At 35.6% G+C, this 22,376-nt stretch overlaps 1 long non-coding RNA gene across 2 annotated transcripts in view; it reads left to right on the forward strand.

Moving 5' to 3' along the window:
- Window positions 1-22,376, forward strand: part of LOC107033169 (uncharacterized) — a 204,515-nt gene that overhangs the window by 109,257 nt on the left and 72,882 nt on the right. The gene's annotated exons all lie outside the window — the stretch shown is intronic.

Consider the following 22,376-nt stretch of genomic DNA (forward strand, 5'->3'; position numbering starts at 1 on the left):
AAACACTAATTTCCTTCCTGCAACTTCATGGAGTTTCTTAGGTTTTTACAGTCTAGCAATCTCACATAGTTCTAAGACTCTCTATTCCATTTGATAGATCTAGTTACAGATCAGGCATTCTCCCAGTCTTAGAAGAATTCTTGCAGTTTGCCTCTCACCTTAATATGGTACTCTAAGGGCAATCCAATCACGGATTGTGTCTGTTCTGTTTGTCCCCCACATTCAATAACCTGACCCTCACGATGACAGGGCATTCTTGGCTCACTGGAGGTACAGCTGGGTAGTCACCTCATGTCTAAAAAGTCTGTGAGGCCCTGAAATGTTACTTGAATAAAATTAAATCTTTTTTGTTTTGAATTTAAGAATAGTCATAGCATATTGTAACATTAAAAAGCATTGAAAATAAATACTGCATTTTGGGAGAATTCAGAAGGTTTAAGATAAGGACATTTATTGCACGTTATGCAGCATAACTAAATACCTCTTTTTCATCAAAGTCCCGTTTCTCATTGCAGCTGATCAAATCTCAATTTCCCTCTTTGCTTGTCTTCTGTTTTCTCCCGAATCTCAGACTTGCTGGTCCTTTTCCTCACAGCCATTTCCTTCTGTCTTTTAGCTCAGCTCCTCCAATATTGTTTCTTTTTACCTTCTCACCTTTTTCAGCTATCACTAAGAATCTCTTGTCCATATTTCCATGCACTTTCTTATTCCAATTCATTTAACCATTTTCTCATTTTTCTTATCTCCCTTCCAAACCGATGAAACCTTACTCAGCACAATGATGGCCTCCTTGGTAAAGTGTACACAAAGGATCAAAGGAAAACAGAACTTTAGGATGAAGGTAGATGTCTGTATATCCTTTCAATTTGATGACTTTTGTCTTCATCACATTAATAAAAATTTCGTAACTCCCAAGCAACTTAAAAACATGTAAAAATGATACCAAGATAGACTCAAGTCACTGATGAAAACTCTTAGCATACAGCCCTTAATAGGGTTTCTAATTTCCTTCTTAACATGTGTAAAGCAGATCAAATTCAGCACTCTTGACATTTAGACTGTTAAAACAAAACAAGAAACCAATTTACACTTCACTCAGAATAAGCAAAAAAGGAAAAAAAGAAAAAAAAAAAGAAAAACCCACAGATGCAGCCCGCCCTCAGCTCAATTTCTGCATCAGGGTCTTATGGATAGAATGCTCCTCAAAAAAAATCCACAGTAGCTTAGTGAATTCACTGGGTGTAAGAGATGGTAGAGGCCAGGCGGACAGTTTGTCCTACTCTGATTTTAGATACCTGGCTTGAGGCTGGACCAGGAGTTGGCTAGTAAGTATCCCTATGAAAGAACAAGGTCAGATATCAATATGTCTCCAACATGAACAGAACTCCCTCTACGTAGTGTTTTTAATCACTTTACAGAGCACTGATGCCTTGTGATATGGTGCCCATCTTTATAATGTCAGAGGTTGGAAAAGATCCCATACCAGACAATATGTAAATACTTTGACTCTCTACCTCCAGAATGTTTTTCTACCTAAGATTGTTTTATGGATCCTCCCACTATATCTATACTGATACACTCCTCTCTCCCATTTTGTTTGGTTAGTACAGGACCATGGGACATATATTGATACAGGACAACCTAAAAAAATGAATTCTCAGTGGTCAGTTGTTTTACCTGCATTGTTATTTTACTTATTGTACATCTACAAGACAGAGTATCTTAATTATGATTTATAAAAAGATATCACACCTAAGACATTAAATAAAAGTTAGATATGGAAAGATGAATATGTTAAAGATCATTTATCACAATAAAAATATTTTAACCAAAATCAAGCTGTACCACAGATAATCATAATTAATATTTTGAAACTTCTTAGTCTTGGTTTTGCTAAGCAAAATCTAGAACCTCAGAAAGGCAGGGAGTAAGTTGGCTTTGTGAACACCTATCAGTTAAGAGTTATAAATGCTGTATAACATGTAAAATCAATAAGTAACTATATAGCATTTAAAAAGAACAAAACCAGAAGCCAGGGACATTTTAAACTCAGAAAACCACAACTGGAATGAGTAAGAACTTCAAGTTTGTTATTTCCTGACCTGAGTATGCTATTCTCTCCCCAAGGTTGCAGCTGTTTAAAATGGCAACTGAGTGTGCTAGAGATCAGAGTTCAAGACTAGATGTTTAAAGGGGAAATAATGAGTAGCACAGAAGCAAGGAATCTCAAATTCTGAATATAAACTGCCCAAATATCTGGCTGACATCTAAACTATTTGTGCATAGGGGGAGACCTCAGAAGGCAGAATGGTAAAAATAGCGAGACACCAGAGGGTGAAACGTAGGATGACACAGATTCAGATCTCTGAGTTTGATGCTTTTTAAAAATGGACTGCATTTCTCAATCATGCTCAGTTCAGACAAACAGAAAGATGGAAGTCTCAGAGTACATTGTCCAAAATCAGCAGAGCAACTGGAAATTAGAGGATTCTTTGGGAACAAGGAAGAACAGAAAGCATGAGACCTATACATGCCTGAATTTCCAGATTATTGACAAATTTGGCATGTATGGGTGACCTATAGGAAGCTTGGCTAAAAATGCAGCAGTGGGAAGATGTAAGAACAAAGGAGATATTTTAACATCTATATACTGCTGAACTTTGAAGGTGGATGAATGTGGGAGCAGAAGACAGGCAGTTGGTACCAGCTTTCAGTTTGATTCCAGGCAAATTAACTGCCTAAGAAAACAAAACCAGAATAATCCTAAGAACAGGATAAAATTTGGAGTCACAAGAACATATTATTGCAAAGTCTGCATTTTCAACCAAAAATCAGGGATCCGAAGAAACAGCTAGATTTGAAAAATAATCAGGAAAATAAGGCAGTCAATATAAACTGACTTTAGGAGAACTCAGATGTTGGACTTGGCAGACATAATTTCAAAGCATATAAGAATCAAAGGAAAATACCTTTGAAGTATTGAATAAAAATAATGCATCAATGAATAAGCAGATGATAAATCTCAACAGAAAAATTAAAATTAACTAAAAATATAAAGTGGAAAAGTAGAAGTAATGAAATTATTCACTAGATAGACACAACAGTAGGTTGCAAATGACAGAAGAAAGAATCAGTAAATTTAAGATAAATAGAAATTATCCAGTTGAAGAAAAAATAGAAAAAACATAAAGAAAAATGTACTGAATCCTGAAGATCTGGGGGAAAATATGAAGTAGTCTAGCATATATGTAAATGAAATCTCAAAAAAAGAAAGGAGAAAGCAGAAAGAAATTTAAGGAATTAAGGCCCAAAGGAGCCAAATTTGATAGAAAACAAATACAGAAAACTCAAAGAATCTCATATAAGTTAAATGCAAGGAGATACACTTCCAGACACATTATGGTAAATCTACTGAAAGCAAAGAAAAAGATACAATACAGAGAACAACCAGAGAAAAATGACACATTAGATACTAGGGAGTCATAAGATTAATGCCTGACTTTTCATCAGATTATGAAAGCCTGGAGACATACTGAAGAAAAATAAAATCAACCGATAACCTATATATGGTGGAGCTATCCTTCAAAATGAAAATGAAATAATATATTTAGATTTTCAAAATCTTAAAGAATTCATTGCCAGCAGACTATATATATGTATGCGTGTGTGTGTATGTATATAAAATGTCTAAAAGTTTTTTCAGGTTTGAAGATGGCAACATGTATCTATAGTAATGACAGTCACTGAAGGCTATATACTATCTGATTCATTTATATGAAACTCTAAAAAAGACAAAACTCTAGTGACTGAAAGCGTGTCAGTGTGCCAAGGTGGGGTGGGAAATTGTAAGAAAGGCATAAGGAATATCTGGGTGACATAGAATTTGAATTAGGTGATAATTTTATAAATGTATACATTTGTCATAATTCATTGAATTTTGCACTTATATTTGGTGATTTTTATTTTATACAATATAAAAATGCTGACTAAGTCACTGGCTAGAACTCAGTAAGTAACACTCTGTTAAAATAAGTAAATTCAGATTTTAATTATACATAAATGTATTCTAGTACAATCATGATATATATTATTTATCCAATATAATTCTGTTCCAGCCATTTAATGAGGTAATATGTTTGGGGATATTTCTCCTGCAATCTCCATTTAAACCAAGCATACTGATTTTCCAAACAATTTTTTTGTGTTAATGCCAGGTAATAAAACTTAGTCAATAACTTATAGTAGAATGTAATGAGAAGATGGACATTGTTACCGGATACTCCTAGGTGTGAATCAGCCTTCCTTCTTAGCAGCTTTGTAACCTTGGATAAGTTACTCAAGTTCCCTAAGCTTGCTTTGGCTCACCTGTTAAATGAAGTTGTTACTACCAGTTCCATTGGGATGTTCTGAAGATAAGATGCAAAATTGTATGTAAACTGCTTAGTGAAGTACCTAACACAGAGTCAATGTGCAATAATTTTTTTATTTTGTTATTTGTAGTATCAGGATATTCTAATTAATGGATAAAATAGATTATTTAAAAGAGTGAATTGCCATAATGGCTACTGACCAATAATAAAATAGTGGAATACCTCTTCTAAAATATTAAATAGAAGAAAATGCAATAGGGAGAAAACTAAAAAATTGTGAAAATAGACAATTTATCAATTGACATTGGAAGAATACATTTGCTGCACATGAATCCTTTTACTGAGGGTCAACAGTAGCCTCTGTCCCTTTGCTAACAACCTACCTACCTAAGGTATTTGTGACTTTTGCATCTCTCTTCCCCTCTGTCTCTCCCTTTCCCCCTCCGTCTTCTCTTTTCTCTGTTCTCTCTAGCATATATTTAATTCCTCTCTATCAGTTTCTTTCTGTCTATTAGCTAGAGGTTTTTCCTCTTTGCTAGTCTGAATATGCACCTAAACCTTTCCTTTGTTGGGTGTGTGATAATTTTCTAATATTTTACCCTTCTTATAGCTCTCTTCTCTGGTTCCAAAATGCTCTCCTTCTGAATTGCCCTCGTGTGATATTAACCTATGGCAACTCCGTCTTTCATTTCACCTTTCATCTCACCCCAAATGTCAAGATAGCATTTACTTGAGAGAAAGTGAAAGTTAATAAATGCTGGAAGGCAGATGGCCAGGGATGAAGACTTGATGAGGGATTCAGGTGAAAGGAGGTGAGGCATCCTTCTAGGAAAGGCCTCTAGTGAAGAAACAAGTGGTCTCTGGTGATCTTGGAAAAGATGGGAGAATTGGAGAGAAAGTGGTTTAAGGAAACCAGTATGAGTTTAGAAAAAGAAGCAGCTTGAAGTAATAAATTCACTCGAAAAGCATTATAAGCAAGGACAGAATCGGGGAGAAGAATAAGAACTGGGGTGCACTGGTGGAACACTGCATGTCAGCTGAGGCCCTGGAACTTGGGTAATTGATGGTAGAAATTGATCAGTTTTTCATGCTTCAATGACCTGGAAATATTTACCAATGGAAATCATGAGTCAGATGACTTTAAGGAGCATGGCTTTTCTGGAGGCTGGCAAGGGATTTGGGTCTAAAGTCTATGCAAAAAAAAAAAATACACTGGTTTCAGAATGATAATGAGAAAGGGCTAAATAAAGAGAGAGGGAGAGGAGAAGAGAAAAAAAGCCTGTATTTTGAAGGATGCAAATGGAAAGATAATGAACCATTAAGAAAAAAAAAGCAGTCTATAAGAGTTGAGCTAGAAAATAACAATGAAAACAAGGCTACATTTAGAAATACTGTTTAATTTTTAAAGTACGTCATAGGCTAAAAGAGTAAGGTTGGGTTGTGAATGTGTGTGAAGTTTTTGTGGCAAGGTTTCCTTATGTGCCTGTAATAATTGCTGACTGTATACCTTACATCTTATTACATACCTTATACATTTTCCCTCCATATTTTATGTGTCTACTGCAATATAGTATTGTCTAGAACAATTTAAGATTTTTCTTAAATTTTCCTCAGAGTAAGAAAGGGCTGGCCCTTTAAGATTAACACCGGTTTCACCTCTGTCTGAATCTAATGTGAAAAAACAATGGTGACCATCCAAACAAACAGAAAACCTGCAGTTGTGCAGAAGGATCTCAATTAAATTTTTTAAAATATTTTCTTGAAGGGAAAGGATTTAAGACACATTTAAAGGCTGCTCTCCTCTTACCATCTTTTCTACCCATAATCTTTCCTCAAGAACATCCCACGGCTTTCTCTTACTTAACAAAGTAGATTCATGAAGTTTGTCTCAAATATATTTGCCCCTTCTGTGTCTACCATTTCCTGCCCTCTGTCTCAGTACTAGTATCCCCCAATATATTAACCCACACCCTTTCTATAGTAAGTATCATTTCTCATTCAAGAACAAAACACTGCTGTTTTTACTATGTTACTTTGGATTAATACAACCCATCAGCTATTTCCCTTGTCTCCCATATATTTCTTTTTCTTTTTTTTCCCTTCCCTTTATCCTCCTTCAGTATTTGAACCATTAGTCAACATTTTTCTTCATTCTATCAATTCAGAAAAAAAAAAGGTTATTTGGAAACTTCTTTATCTGCTATGATTCTGTTTTTTTAATCAATGTTATCACTTCATCCCAAGATTAAGCAACTCTCTAAGCACTGATAAAATATCAGAGAACTGCAGTTAGAACCAACTTATGACCTTAAGAAGTACCTGTGATGATGGAAAAGAATAAGGCAATTTAAAGGAAAGTGTTAATAATAAATACTGTAGGAGCCAGGGCCAGTTAGAGGCAAAATTGCAGAGTACATAAAATTTAAGATTTCTCTGTGCCTTCACCATTTCCTATCCCCAGAGTCAAAATAATGAATGCTGCAGGATCCTTGCTTACTGAAGTCACCTTATATGCCTGGTATGTGTCACTTGCTTATATATTACACCTCTGGCTCCTTCCCTGAAACTCTAGTCCCTTGAGTTTAAACGGCATAGGCAAAGTGTTAGGAGGTAGCAGTGTAGTTTAACACCTTTACGTTGAAGGGTCAATGATGGATAGCCCAGCTTCAGGTCCTTGGAATGCTTTCATTTTAAAAGACAGGAAAATCAGAACCTAGATCACTCTCTGGTTGGCTTATTTTCCAATAACTTAAGAGGCTTAATTTATAACTAGTAAGGCAAATATTAGTTTGTAGAAGATCCAGAGGACTTTCTGTTGCTCCTGAATCATACTACTTATTACCTGTCTATTGGTAAGTAAGATCGAGGATACTGAAATCCCAAACAACAGCAACAAAATGTTGAACATTGGTGGTCAATGTAGGGCTACAAAGAGTTTGCAACAAAAGTAAAAACAGATCTATAAAGATATTGTAATTTGGGAGGGAGACAAAAAAGTTTAGAAAAAAAGCAAAATAAACATGTAAGATACATGTATACTAGACCCCAGACACACACACCTAATGCCTGCCACACCTACCCCAGGTCTAATTGACCATCAGTCATTGCTTTCCCCCAGCTTTCTCCTTCAGCAGTTCTGAACTGTTGACCTTGAAGTCAGGGTCATCTGATGCTCTCAAGCAGGCTACAAGAGTTTTGTTGTTGCTTCCTTTCTTTCTCTCTCCCTCCTTTTCTCCCTTTCTCTCTCTCTTCTCTTCTTTCCTTCTTTGCTTCCTTTGCTTTTATATGATAAAAGTGAAAAAAGAGGGAAGAATAATGTCAGGTTTTGATTAAGGAATTGAGTTAGTTTGAAAAACAGTCATCAAAATCCTCCTGGCTGGGATGGAGTGTGGGTACAATAAGAATGTATGTGCTGCCCTAGTTTAATATAGCTTGTTTAATATTGGTGAAACTTTTTTTTAAAGTTCAGAGCACTTGTTCCGCCTTGTTCACCAACTTTTAGTTTTTAGAATTGTAGAGATATAGGTATTGGGTCTTCCTTGTATCCTTGGAGAAGGAAGAAGGCATGCTGTCTGCATGTTCAGCTCTCTCTCCCGGTATGCTCCTGTATGTCCTGACCCTGTTCTAAAGTCCAGGCCAATATTGTTTGCAAAGTTTTCTGGTCCCTGAAACCTACTCGGTTTCTCTAGACTCTCCTGCTGAAAGAGAGGAAACACTCCTAACACATCATAGTGGAATGCTTACTAGAAAACACAAGTCTCATAGCAGGTGACTTTTCTATGAAGTAAGTGTTAGCCAGCTGCTGGAACAATCCTTTTCCTCTTGTCACGATTAAGGACAATTAGATGATCTCTATAGATTTCCAAGTTAAAAATCTGCTCTGATTATGCTGCTTTAAAGCATTCCATTTGAAATAATAGTATGCTTGGTCATAAAGTTTGATATTTTCGTCTGCAAAACTTCGTGGAAGAACCGTATTTACCTCTTTTATTTTTGTAATATGTAAACGAATCAGAGAGTTGGATTTTTAGGTACTTTGGTTGCATTTGATTGTTTTATATGCATTAGAGAGAACCAAGAAATTAAAAATAAAATGCTTTCAGTTTAGGATGTTGTGAACATTTTTATCCTCCTTTTTCTTTTACAGAGTAACATCTCATGTTACTTTTAATGCATCGACATAGTTGAAATGCAGCTACAGAAATACACATACTGTCAGATATACTTTTAGCCCACTGGGGACTTCATTAGTAGACATCTTCTTCAGTTCAAAGATGGTACTTGAGAATTTTAAGACTCTCTAGTTTACTAATTAGCTTACCTCCAAGGACCATGTCTAACATCACTCAAACCTTTTTAACTTTTATTGATATGGACATTTGCACATAACTGTTTTCAGTTTAATGTATCCAAATCCCTACTCCTGGTCAAAGACAAGTACTTTAGACCACATTAGAAATCCTTTTAATGATTTCCTTTCATATTTATGTATATTTACTTATGAATAAATAACTTGTTTTATTTTACCTTTCATCTAACTAAGCATATTCTCTTTGCTGTGATTTCCTTAAGCCTTCAGATTACAGTAACCACATTAAAGTAAGTTTGCCGTGAATTGGTAAATCTGAACTTAATCCCGCCTAGTGGGATACTAATCAGAATAGAAACCTTTGACATCAATCTATTCATCAGATAGTATTCTAGGGATTAGAAAGCTCTCCTGGTAGGTAAACATGTGATTAGTTTTATAAATTCAACTGCCCTATTCTGCTTTGTGTGAACTATTACTGTAAAGTGTTACATTTAGAGTGTTTTTTGGTAAAGTTATTGCCAAAGTTTTATCTTGAGTCAAGAAGAAGCAATTGGTGTTTATTTCCTAACATTAAATTTACACTATACTATCAACACAAGATACAGTTCAGAACTTTCTGCTTCTTTTCATCTCCACTGTCACTACCAGAGTGCATTACATCAGAGGTGCAATGGCCACATTTGGTTCCCTATAATTCATCCCTACTGCTCCCAGTGCTTTATGAATTAAGTTTGAGCATGTTCTTGCCTTGCTTAAAACCATTTAACAGTTTTCCATTGCATTTAGGAAAGAAAAGCCTAAATCACTGATGTATCCTATGGAGTCGATACTTGAATGACCTTGCCCATACTTATTTCTCTGGCTTCATCTTAGTCTTATTCTGCATCACTAATGAAGCTCTTAGCTCACTCTTCTACCTTCCAATCCCTTGGAAACATCAAGATCTTTCCCACATTGTAGATCTCTCTACATATTCCTTTCTTTGCTTGAAGTGAATGTTTACATGGTAAATCCTAATATTCTTACAGAACTCAAATCAAATGCTTTTTTCTCCAGCCTAATTTAGATCCTTCCTTCTTCTCTATCAGAGTACTTTGCTTTTCATCACAGACCTAATCAGAATATTTAACTGTATGTTCATTTGTATAACTTAGTTTATAATTTGCCTTACACATAAGAATGCAAATTCTGTAAGGTCAGAGGCCATTGTCTCTTTTATTAACCTCTGTATGTCAGTGCTTAGAACACTGACTGTCACATGATGAGTTATAAGTACCTGCTTATTGCTTGAATAAGTGAATAAAATATGATGTTGGATTTGTTAAGTTATCTTCCAATTTTTTTTGAGTCCTGTCAACAGTCTAATATCTAATGGTGAAATTAGCTTATTATATAAACAAAATCTCTTGGTTATTTTATTTATTTATTTTATTATTTATTTTATTTTATTTTTAATTGAGCATTCATGAAGAGAAACAGTATTAGTAGGGATTTATATGGACAACATCATATAGTTGGCAGAGAAAACTGCATTTAACCAGTGTATTCTGTGGGCAATATGTTTGTCATATACTATGTATATGATATAATGCATAATATGATTCAAAAGAATCTAATCTTCAGCTTGAAGGGACATTCAGACCATCTGGTTTACTTATGTCTTTTTAGATAATTCCAGACCATCTATATAAGGCAATTCATTGTGATCTGAAAGTCTTTCCACGAATTAAAAAAACATGGCTTCCTTCTACAATTATTTTTTGTATTTTCCCCTATAGAATATTTTTGTACCTGATCTAAATATTTCTATTTATTAAAGCTAGAAGAGCTAATTACAACCTCTGAATTCATCTTATTTGAATTATGATTATTACATTATGAGATTAATTTCCGTTTAGGAATTAATCTCCTTAAGTAACTCTGAAGATAAATTCCCTAAAGTGAAATTCTAAAATAATGTCTAAAGGATACAAGTTGCAATAAGTTGCTTTGAAAGAAAATAACATTATCGCGTCATCTTATAAACATGTACTCTTATATGTTACTTGGAAAAGACTGGCTTCAAGTTCTGTTCTCGTGGAATTTCTATACATTTAATGAGATATAACATACTAGAAAAAAGAAACTCTTGATAACAACAACAACTAGAAAACTTTGAGATTTGTTAGGTCCTGTGCTGTTGATCAGATTTCTTCCAAAGCAATATATCATAAGGATATGATTGGTTACACTTTCTTACTGAAGATTTTGACTGCATGATGTTGCTGGGCAGCTTCCTTTTCCACATAGATTAGTTTGATTCTACCAATCCCATTCCAAGGAAATCACCTACTGCACTTGGTACCCATTTACTTGCCTTATGGATTGCATTTGTGGTTGATAGTCTATTAAATTACTGTGCAGATTGGATTCAGGCCAGTGGTTAAAATATTTCTATTAGACTCCAACAGCATACGTGTATTTCTTACAAATTCACATCACTCTCTTATCATTCACAGTGTTTCATTCTGTCTACAGAGGCGGAATTGGGTGCACACTCAATTTCACAGGTGAACCAGCCTGCAGTTTTTCTGGACTGAGTGTTTGGGAGCAGAGAGCAGTACCCAGAGTCAGTGTAAAGGCTGTGTGTCACCAGCACTCCATCAAAAGGACCTTTTATCTCACTTAGGAGATATCAAAAAAGAAATTTCTTCCTATTTTAATTTAATTTAATTTAATTTTAAGACTCTAAAATACATTTACAATACATTGTTGAGATTTTTTTAATATATTTACTTAATTCATGCCTTACATTAACCTCTTTAAAAAGGTAGCAAGTGTTTTGCTCTCTCTTTTTAAAACTAAGTATGTCTCTCCCTGTTCCACGATAATTAGAGATCATGTTGTTACTGTTCTGAGAATCATTCATAGCTTTGCATTTAAGAATCAGTTTTTATTTAAAAGTTACATGTCCAGCTCTGATTATGTTTCCTTTTATGTTTGATTACTTAGAAAACATGTTCTTTTCTATTTTGGGAGAGGTGTGATAGGAATAGTGAGATGACCACTTCCTTCTGCTGTTAATTGGCAAACAGTATTTGACCTTGGGACTCTTCATGTTGTTACTCAACCAACTGTCTAATTTATCTAATCCCCAGGGGATTATATAGATGTGATCAACAAGTTTGGCAAAATTCTCTGGGTTAGTACTATAAATCATTAAATTATTGTTATTAAACCTCAAGGAGCCTATGAAGATAATGGGAGCCTGATACTCAGAGTAAAGGATGTGTCAAAGCTGACTCCGTCTTCATTTGACTGGTTTTAGCACCATCGTGGCATTTTGGCTTTCCCTTAGAAGGCTTTCAGGCAATTCTTGATTGGCCTAAAATAAACTTGCAGTTTTCCAAGGAATAAGACTAACAGCAGTTTCTCACATGTGCATTCCTTCATTATTTAAATTCAGTGGACATCTATTTTGTGCATATACTATGAACAAGTGTCTGTACACCATTCAAAATGAAGAAACACCCTCAGGGTTGGAGAGTGCAATGATATGAGAGCTAATATTTTGACTCTATAGTGTATGTACAACTATCTTCTAGACTGTGTGACAAACATACCATCCCTAATCCTAACAATAGCCTGGGAAAGTAGATATTCTCTGTACTCAGGTGACTTGTCAGAGCTCCCGAAATTTTAAATAAATGTCAGAGGCAGGATTCCAATCCAGATGGGTCAATCTTTAACATCCTTCCGATTTGACCACCCTCCACTAATCAATGAAGGAGATTATAACCATTCATCTATGGGATCCCATAGATTTCTACTGGGGATATCCAGGAAAATTTATAAATAAAGTAACATTTAATCTGGACTTGAAGGATGAGGAAGCTTTTTTTGGAGAGTAGAAAAGGGTTTAAGAAAGGTTCAGGATGAAGAAACATTGTGATCAAAGATTTGGAAGGAAGAAGGGCTGTGGTGTGTTTCAAAAATGGCAAACAGTTTGATGTGGCCAGGCTATGAAATATGCAAAAGAATATGGTGAGGTCTTAGATTAAGGAAAGCCTTAAATGTCATGACAGAGGGTTGCAACATTATTCTGTAGATGATGCTGCCGAACAAGGGAAGAATCATGAAGTTGGGTAGGTTTTACATAGGATGTGTTTTTCAGTTCATCAGCTCTGATTTTTCTCTTTCCTGGCCTCAAATATTTTGAAATCAAGGAGGAAAGAACAGAGAGAGAGATTCTCTTTGTGATAATTATCTTAAGATAAATGGAAAATGAACACATTGCTCTTAGCTTATCAGGAAAAGCATTTTTGTGACAGTAGATTTTAAGTATTTAAATGAGTCAAGAGACTTATTTTGTGAGTTTGAGTTGGTGAAGATTCTATAATTTTTCTTTCATGAGAAGTCTAAAATTTGTTTTCCTGTATCTCAAGGGGGAGAAAAAGAATTCAGTATTACTTCGTAGACTTTAAAAAAAATTTTTTTTAACATGGAGGATAAATTCAGCACCTTTATCCTTGTGTCTACCACAATAAAAAATTACTGAAATACTTAGCAGCATTCTTTTTTAAAGTAAGTTTTATTTAACCTACTTTATAGGTCTATTTTTTAAAAAATAGCTTTCTTCTTCTTTTAATACCTAGAAACTATTTGTAAATTAATTTTTTTCAGTCTGTCTGGAATCAAATCTAATTAATATCCATCCTAAATCAAGTTTAATTAATACTCATATTAATTGTTTTTGCCCTGAAATTTTTCCAGTATTCACTGTTTGTTTTTAATGTATTTGTCTGGCAATCTAATTTAGAGAACACCTATCTGACAGAATCAACTCTAATTCCAGCTTTTAGCAAAGAAGTGCAAAATTGTCTATCAAATGAGTACACAAAATAAAACGTGGCGGATGATGTATATTCCATCGCCACATGTTTTTTGATGTAACTTTAGTCATGACCTTGTGCTTTTTGTAGAATAACCTAACTTTTGAAAATATGCATTATGAGAAGAAGGGCACTGTTTTTGAGAAATGCATCATTTCTCCAGTTTTATGAACTCTGTTGTTGATACAATTTGAAGTGACCTTTCTGTAGCGTGGCCTCCAGGGTGATCAACGACAGGCACGCAGAAGATGAATACCTAGTGATTGTCTCCTTAGAGGTGGCAGAGAGTTGTGTACACATTGTAAGTCTTGGCAAGGAAACAAGAATCATCCATCCAGATTTTGCCAATGAAGGCAAATAGAGAGGGGAAAAAAAAAACCTATACTGAAGAAATGTTACAGCTGCAATTATTTGACTGACACCTTAAATTTTCCATGACACATTGGTTTAGTTTAGCTATTAATTCAACAATATTTACTGAGGTCTATTTATACTTGGTTCAGTTTATATTTAGTTCAGCTCTAGTCCTGAACTAAAGGATAGAAATGCAAAAAAATTCTCTTCCTAATTCTTTATATTGTTTTCCTTATAACAAACTAAGAAACTACGTGCAGTCATTTAAAGCAAGTGAAGTCATATTCCTATCAATGCCTAGAAACATCCTACATTACATTTATTTTTATTTTATTCACTTCTCTAACAGTTTTTGTTCTTATGTTCATCTTGATTTTAAAGTGAAGGGGAGCTTAATAGTTTTGGAAAGCTACTAAGAGAAGAATAAGAGGACTTTCAAAGGACATTATGAGTCCATTGAAACACATGTGAATATTTATTAACTGTCATTTTCTTTTGAAGCTTTGAGCACAGAGGTTAACTAAGATTAAAAAGTTTTGTGGCACCATTTAAGGTGATGGAAGGACTTGAGATGGAAAAGCTATTTTCATGAAGTATAAGGAGGAAAGACGATAGAATCTAATATTGCTGTATATGAATATTATCTGTTTTTGACAATGTAAAGTAATGGTGATGATGAAAATAACAATAATAGTAGTATGTAGTATTGCTCCTTTTTTATTTTATGCTGTCATTCTAAGTGCTTTACATGTGTTATCTCAACTAATCCCTATACAAACTATATAACTACTATCAGTATCATAACATGAATGGAGGTGCAAACTTATGCCCAAATCAGTTAAATACCCTCCAAAGATTACCCAGTAAATGTGCTGAGGCTAAACCACTCTGCTTTTCAAGGAGAAGAATGTGTTTGAATGTTTCCACACAACCAGCAAATCCTCTAAGAGCAAACTCATTTTGAAAAATAGTTTTTCTGTCTCTTCTAAAAGAACCATTTACCATTATCTTTAAAAGACCAACATGCTTTTTGGTCATACCAGTAATTTTGTAGGACCTTTGTATAGATGCTGTGCCAAGGGGCTAAAGAAAGGTGATGTAAAATTTATTATTTCTCTTCAAAATCTTGACTGAATGAGGTGACATTTTTCTCTCATCTTGAGTTGTATTAATCCTTGAGGTCTTTTGCTTCATAACATCTCACAGCAGAGTTCCCTTTGAGAGCATCAAAGCATGTGTCTTAGGTTTGACTTATGCAGTATAATACAGAGTAAAGAAAACTGCACTGAGGTGTCTGTGACCTGATTTCTAATCTTGGCTCTGCTGTTCTGATCATGCGCAAGTCACTTTCCTCCCTGGGCTTTAGTTTGGTCATCTGTAAAATGAAAGGGTTGATGAGAGATCTCTCCCGCCCATCTCTAGCTCTAAAATGCTATGACTTCATGATTCTTCACAAGTGAACGAAAAGCCAATGAAAAATCAAAAGAGGCTTGTCTTCCATGACTTTCCACCCATTTAAATAAAACTGAAATTGCATTGAACGTATTGGAACACCAGTAATATCTTACTTGGAATGTTTCAGTTCTGTTGATTTTTTTTTAATGAGTAAACCAGGTTAGAACTTTAATTTTTATTTGTGGACTCACCTATTAAATGCTTTCAATATGAAAGAACTTACTCTTGTTGATTAACAAGAATTCATTAAAAAATCACTGATTTAATCTATGATTTACCGAGTAGATAAGACAGTAATAGGTGCTAAGTGGTAACAGGGTGAATCAAAAATCTTACAAATGAATCATTAACTGTCAATTATTGGGCAACACTGACATGCTAGTTGTTTTGCCTGCATCACCTCACAGATTCTTAGCAGCATCTCTGCACAATTCATTTCAGCTTTTGAGAACAAATAAGTAAACTGAAATTATAGACTTTGTAAGTGACAAAACTGACAATGGAACCCATGTCTGTCTCTAAATCTTGCACTGTGTTTTTAAAACATATTATCGTTCCTTAATATTTGAAGGTCATTTTTTTTTCACTTGACCATCAGGGGCCCTGAGAAATCATTGAAGAATTCACCCTAATTATTGTAATGTACAATTACAGCTTTTCATAATATCATTTAAATCAAAACAGCTAAATAAGGGTTATAATATGAGAAGTATTATTTTAGGTTGAAGGAGAGATCAGTCAAGGAGAGTCTGTCATTCATTTCTTGTCAGCTGGCTTCATGAATTCCTCCCACTCGCCTTGGTGTGAGCCCATCTGTGTCTGTTGAGATGACTGTTTTAAATCTCTCATCTTCCAGGTCAACTGTTTTATCACAATCCAAAGGAAGTTGTCTGGCTCCATAATGTGACTTAGTTGAAAACAGCATGCAATATTCTGTAAGCCACATATGGTCTGAGGGTTGTAGAATGAATATCACTATGAGATTCTGGATCCAATGATATTGAAAAAAAATCTGTTTTTCTCAATTCCGTGTGTTTTCAAAAATTGGAACAAGAATGTTTGGTTTCCAAGCTGGCTATATAAAAGTGATTGCCTGATGTTCTCCAGTTCAACCAAATCATGCAACAAAAATGAACAAGCCCACAAATAAAGCAATTTCATAAATTGCACGTATGGGGAAATTTGTACCTATAGGAAAGGATTCGATTTCCATTACTTAAATTAGCCCTTAATGTAACTTTAATACACATCTTTTCCAGTGATATCATTGAGTGGTGTGCTTGGATACACATCAGAAACAAAGCACCCCTTTCTTATTCCTGTTACATAATTCCCATCACAATAATGAAATTAAATGCACTCACCAGTTTGTGTTTGTGTTTGTTTTTGTTTTTTCTTTGGGGATGACATGTTGCATGGTTGCTTGAACGAGGGAAATATTGTTGTAGCTTAGTATCAGAAAGGAAAATCATTACATTTAGAATTGTCACAAATCTAGGCTAGTTGCATATTATATTCTGAATTTTAGTCAAATGGAATACTTCAGTCATCTAACTGATACTATAGACTGTTACAGGATGGGAACTACTTGTGTGGAAGACCTAGTAGATTAGAGCCTCTCAGGAGTTAAGAGACACACAGGGAAGGGCTAAAAGCTGAGGCTTCCCAGCTACATTTTTGAGAGAGTCTTGGAAAAAATCTAATTTCCACTGTTGACATTCTGACTTCTATTTTAGAGGTAGTTCTGAACTTTGAATCCTAATTAAACTAGTAAAGCTGTCAATAAAAATCTATGTAATATGCAGCTTCCTAGTAAATTTCTTGCCTAAAAAATGCTTTGAAAGCAGGATTTATCACCAGCTAGAAAAGCAGTGAAGTTGTCTATACACAGTTACCTAGCCCTTTCAGGAGTAATTTTCCACACCTCCTACACTTCCTCACATTGCTGGGCTAAGGAAACAAAATGCATATCATCATCATGTTCACTTAGAGATTAATCACATAAAACTGAGCTGAGTGGGTCAGGATATGATGCATTTCTTTCAGGCCTATCGCTTTATTTTTGTCAGATTCTTTATATTTGAGCAAATTACTATTCTTTAAGGTAGAGAGAGAGAATTAAGATGATTGAGGCTGCATAATTAGACTAAGGACAGGTTTAAGGAAATATCCTTCTTTCTAGCTGAAGTCTGGATTAGTGAGCAAAGCCACCACGTTCTCATTACACAGTTAGAACGCCTAGTCAGATCCTTGTCTTGGTGCTGGTATTCCAGCTTCAAGCTTGTACTACCTTTTAAAGCCACCTTAGCCATTTTAAGGCCTTCATAGTCAAAAGATTACTCCATGTTTTATTTGACAAGAAAAACAGAGATAACCAGGGAAAGGGTCCTCAGCTATCTAGCTCCCCATATCCTAAAGTCACTTTCATTTGGTCCTATTTTCCCGTCTCCTCCAGGACTCTGCTGTGGCAGCTGCCTCTTTCCTGTCTTAGATCTTTCTCTCCTCTAGTTCCAGCCTCTCTCTCAGTCTCTCTGAGCTGTCTTGTTCCCTTGATCTGCCCAGATAATTCATATGATATAGTCACATGTTACAAAGGCACATCTAGAGATAAAACAAAAGAAAAATAAACAAAAGGAAAGTGATTTTTTAAAACCTTTAGATCATCCTCTAGCTATGTCTTATTTCTCTTTTCTCCAAACCAAGCAGCTTGAATGACTTATCTGAATTTAGTGTCCCCATTTTTTCAATGCTTATTACTTCATTAAGGCAGCAAGGTGCACAGATCTTAAATACACAGTGTGATAGGTTTTGACTAATGTATACATCCAAGTAACCACCACTCATTCAATTTATAGAAATTTTCGTCACCCCTGAAAGTTTCCTCATGCCCTTTCTCAGTAAATCCCTTCCCTGCCCTGCCCTTCAAATCACTTGTCTGGTTTCTTTACGTAGGGATTTTATAACCCCTGTTTCTTTTCCTTCAATTTTTAAAACAACCTCAAACTTTCAAAAATTTTGTATACACAGTACAAAAACTTTTCCCTGAACCATTTGAAATTAAAAATTGCCAAACTGTTGCCCCATCAAGGCTGAATATTTTAGTGTTTGTTTTTTTCTCAAACATGGACATTTTCCTGCAGGACCACAACGCAACCATCAGAATTAGGAATTAGTGTTGAAGCATCATTAACATCTAATTCTCAGGATGTGTTCAAGTTTCACCCATCAGTGTCCATTAGAGCAAAAGAATCCAGTTCAGGATCATGCATTGCATTTAGTTCTGTGTTTCTTTAGTAACCTTTAATGTGAAGCTGTTTCTCAGCCTTTCCTTGACTTTTATTACTTTGGCACCTTTAAAAAGTACAAGCCAGTTGTGTTATAAAAGATCAGCTTGGTTTGTCTGGCATTTCCTCATGAGTGGATTCAGATTAGGGATATCAGACAGGACTGTCACAAGAGTGATTCTGTGTTCTTCTCATTGCGTCGTATCACTGGCTCATGACTTTAATTTATTCTCTTATTGATGATCACATTGATCATTTGACTAAGGTGCTGATTTCCAGGCTTCTCCACCATAAATTACTCTTGTTCCCCTTGTAATTAGTGAACATTTCATGAGGAGGTAATTTGAGTCTATGTAAATATCCCATTCCTCGTCAAACATTCAAATTATGTATTTTTGAATTTATATCTGTATGAATTCTGATTTTCTATTTTATTCACCTAAAATTTTTACCATAATAATTTTACTATTGAATTAAAATCTTTTACTATAATACATTTTTAATGCTCATATTGGCAAAGATTTGGCCAGTGGCAGCTCCTTCAAGTTGATTTCTTTTTCTTTTTGACATGTTTTCATCATTCTTTGATATTTACTTTCTGGCATAACAAAAGATCCAGACTCACCTTTTACTGTCCCAGGCCTGGAATCAAATATTTCTCCAAAGATCTTTGGTTCCTTTTAAAGGAAAATGCAATTTAGTTAGAAAGACCTGGTTATGCTCGTGGCTATTAGTGTATCACTGCTTCCAGTTTCCTTCAGTGGATAGAACTAAGGAATACACACACACACACACACACATTCATTTGTATTTACTTATATTTCTCACTGTATATTGAAAATCATGAGTTCACACTGAAACTTCCAATTCCAACACCGCATGGCTCATTCTAGTTGTCTCCTTTTCCATATTTATAACTCCTTTCTCTGATAGTGATAGTGAGAAATAGGATGGCATTATTATTAACATTTTTACCTATTTGATGAATTCTTCTCTATGTGATCCATCTCATTCTTGGTTCTGCCTTCTCCTCATGTGGAAATTCCCCTTAATGCCACTAATACTCAGACATCTGTGCTATGCTGCCACTACCATGCCCTCCTCATCCCATGGAGCTCTGGGACGACTCAAGCTCCCCTCTCCATCTGCACCATTCTCCTTCTCACCCCATTTGGGCTCCAATATTTTGTGCTGGCTGCTGCCATCCCTCCCACATGGATGCTGTCCTCATTCTACCTGTGCTCTGGCACTATACTAGGCCTCTTTGCTGGGTGGAGCACTGCCTCACTTTGGGCACAAAAACCCTCTGATGGGCATTTTCCCCAACCCTGCCAATGTGGATGTCTTTTACCCTTTATTTGGTCTTTGACACCTGCATCTCTCTGCCGCTCACACCCTGCACTTGTGGCTGCTTTCCTGTCACTCTCTTCGCCCCACACGGGCTTTGACACACTGCACCCTGCCACTTCAATCTGTCCTCATCCAAACCTCCAGTCTCATGTCTTGGCCCCAGTGTAAGCCTTTTGTATTGAATTTTTCAGGAAAGAAAAGGAGTGAAAAAGAAAGTATTATGAGCTTATTTATACCCCCAACTCTGCTAACTTCATAGTTTGAATCCCTAACCTCCAATGTGACTGTATGTGGAGATTGGGCCCTTAAGGAAGTAACTAAGTTTAAATGAGTTCATAAGGGTAGGGACATAATCCAATAGGACTGGTGTCTTTGTAAGAGAGACATCAGGGATGTACACACACAACGAAGAGGCCATGTGAGCACACAGCAAGCAAGTAGCCATCTATCAGCCCAGGAGAGAGGCCTCAGGAGAAACCAAACCTGTCAGCACCGTGTTCCTGGGCAACTAGCCTCTCCGAACTATGAGAAACAGACTTCCATTGCTTAAACCACCCAGTCTGCGGGATGACATTGTGGCAGCCCTAGGAGACTAATGCAAGAAGATGAAAGGAAGAGGAAATGAAGTGGACATGCTTCCTCTATATTTTACTCTGTGTTATAAGCTTCTTCAGTCCTCATGATGGTACTGGGCCTGCTTTTATCAAAACCATTAAGAATTTTCAAATCTAAATTGAGGATTTTATAGTGAGGACACTGCTATAACACAGTACTCTCAACTGCTTCCTCTTTGTTAATTTACTTACTCTTTTTAGTTGATTAATTTATTCTTTTTTTTTCTTTTGCTTTTTTAAAAATTAAAAATCTAGCTTTATTGAGATAAAGTTGACATATAACATTGTGTAAGTTTAAGATGTACAATATATTGATTTGATATACTTATATGTTGCAAAATGATTACCACCGTAAGTTAGTTATCACCTCTGTCACATCACATAACTATCATTTCATCTGTGTGGTGAGAACATTGAAGATCTACTCTTTTAGCAACTTTCACTGAAGTATTATCTGTAATCATTATGCTGTACTGTATTAGATCTCTAGAATTATTCATCTTAAAACTGGAAATTCAGATTTCACTTTGATTAACATTTCCCCTACCCTGGTAACCCCTGTTAATCACCATTTCTATTTTATACCACTCACAAAAATTAATTTGAAATAGATTAAAATTTTAAACATAGACCTGGATCCAAAGGAGTTTTAGAGGAACACAGAAGGCAAAAGCTCTTTGACATTGGTCTTAGCGATGATTTGTTTTGGGTATGGCACCAAAAGCACGAGCAACAAAAGCAAAAATTAATGAATGGGACTACATCAAACCAAAAAGCTTCTGCACAGCCAAGAAATAATCAGCAAAATGAAATAGCAGCCTTCATCAAGGGTGAAAACTTTTGCAAATCATATGTCTGATGAGGGGTTAATGTCCAAAAGTGTACAAGGAACGCCTACAACTCAAGAGCAAAAAAAAAAAAAAGAAAGAAAGAAAGAAAAAAAGACAATACAGTTACAAAATGGTCAGAAAAACTGAACAGGCATTTTTCTAAAAAAGACACACAAATAGCCAACAGGTACATTAAAAAAGGTGCTCAACATCGCTATTATCAGGGAAATGTGAATCAAAGCCATACTGGGGTGACCTCACACCTCTTAGAATGACTGTCATCAAAAAGACAGGAAGTAGCAAGTCTTGATAAGTGTGTAGAGAAAAGGAAACCCTTCTGCACTGTTGGTAGGAATATAAATTGCTGTAGTCACTGTGGAAAATTGTATGGAGGTTCTTCAAAGAATTAAAAATACAGCTACCATATTATTCAGCAATCCTTCTTCCAGGTATGTATCCAAATGAAATGAAAACAGGATATTAAAGAGTTATCTGCACTCCCATGTTCACTGCAGCATTATTCACAATAGCCAAGGCATGGTAATGACCACAGATGGAGCAAGACACTGCATTTTGGTGCCACCCGGCACTGGCTCTGAACATCTTTACATCTTGGAAGGCATTTCTGTGCTTAGATCTCTGCCTGCTATTCTGCTGGAGGAATATCAGTACAGATGTGGAATCTAGTGGGGACTAAAATGTGTATCAAAAATGAATAAGGCCATGAGTTCTGAGCGGACAGACATGATCAAGCTAAAGTAGCACTATGAAGATTAAACTAGGTTATATACATAAATGGAGAGAGCTCCTCGATATATTGTGGCAAGTTTTGAGGAGCAGCAGAGCAGCTTGTAAGGAGGAGTGTGAGCCCTTATTTGGGTCCCGGTGAAACCGGAGCACTGTCAAAGTTCCTGCAGCTTGTTCATATACACCCAT

Source organism: Vicugna pacos, chromosome 8, assembly GCF_048564905.1.
Source record: "Vicugna pacos chromosome 8, VicPac4, whole genome shotgun sequence".
NCBI lineage: Eukaryota > Metazoa > Chordata > Mammalia > Artiodactyla > Camelidae > Vicugna > Vicugna pacos.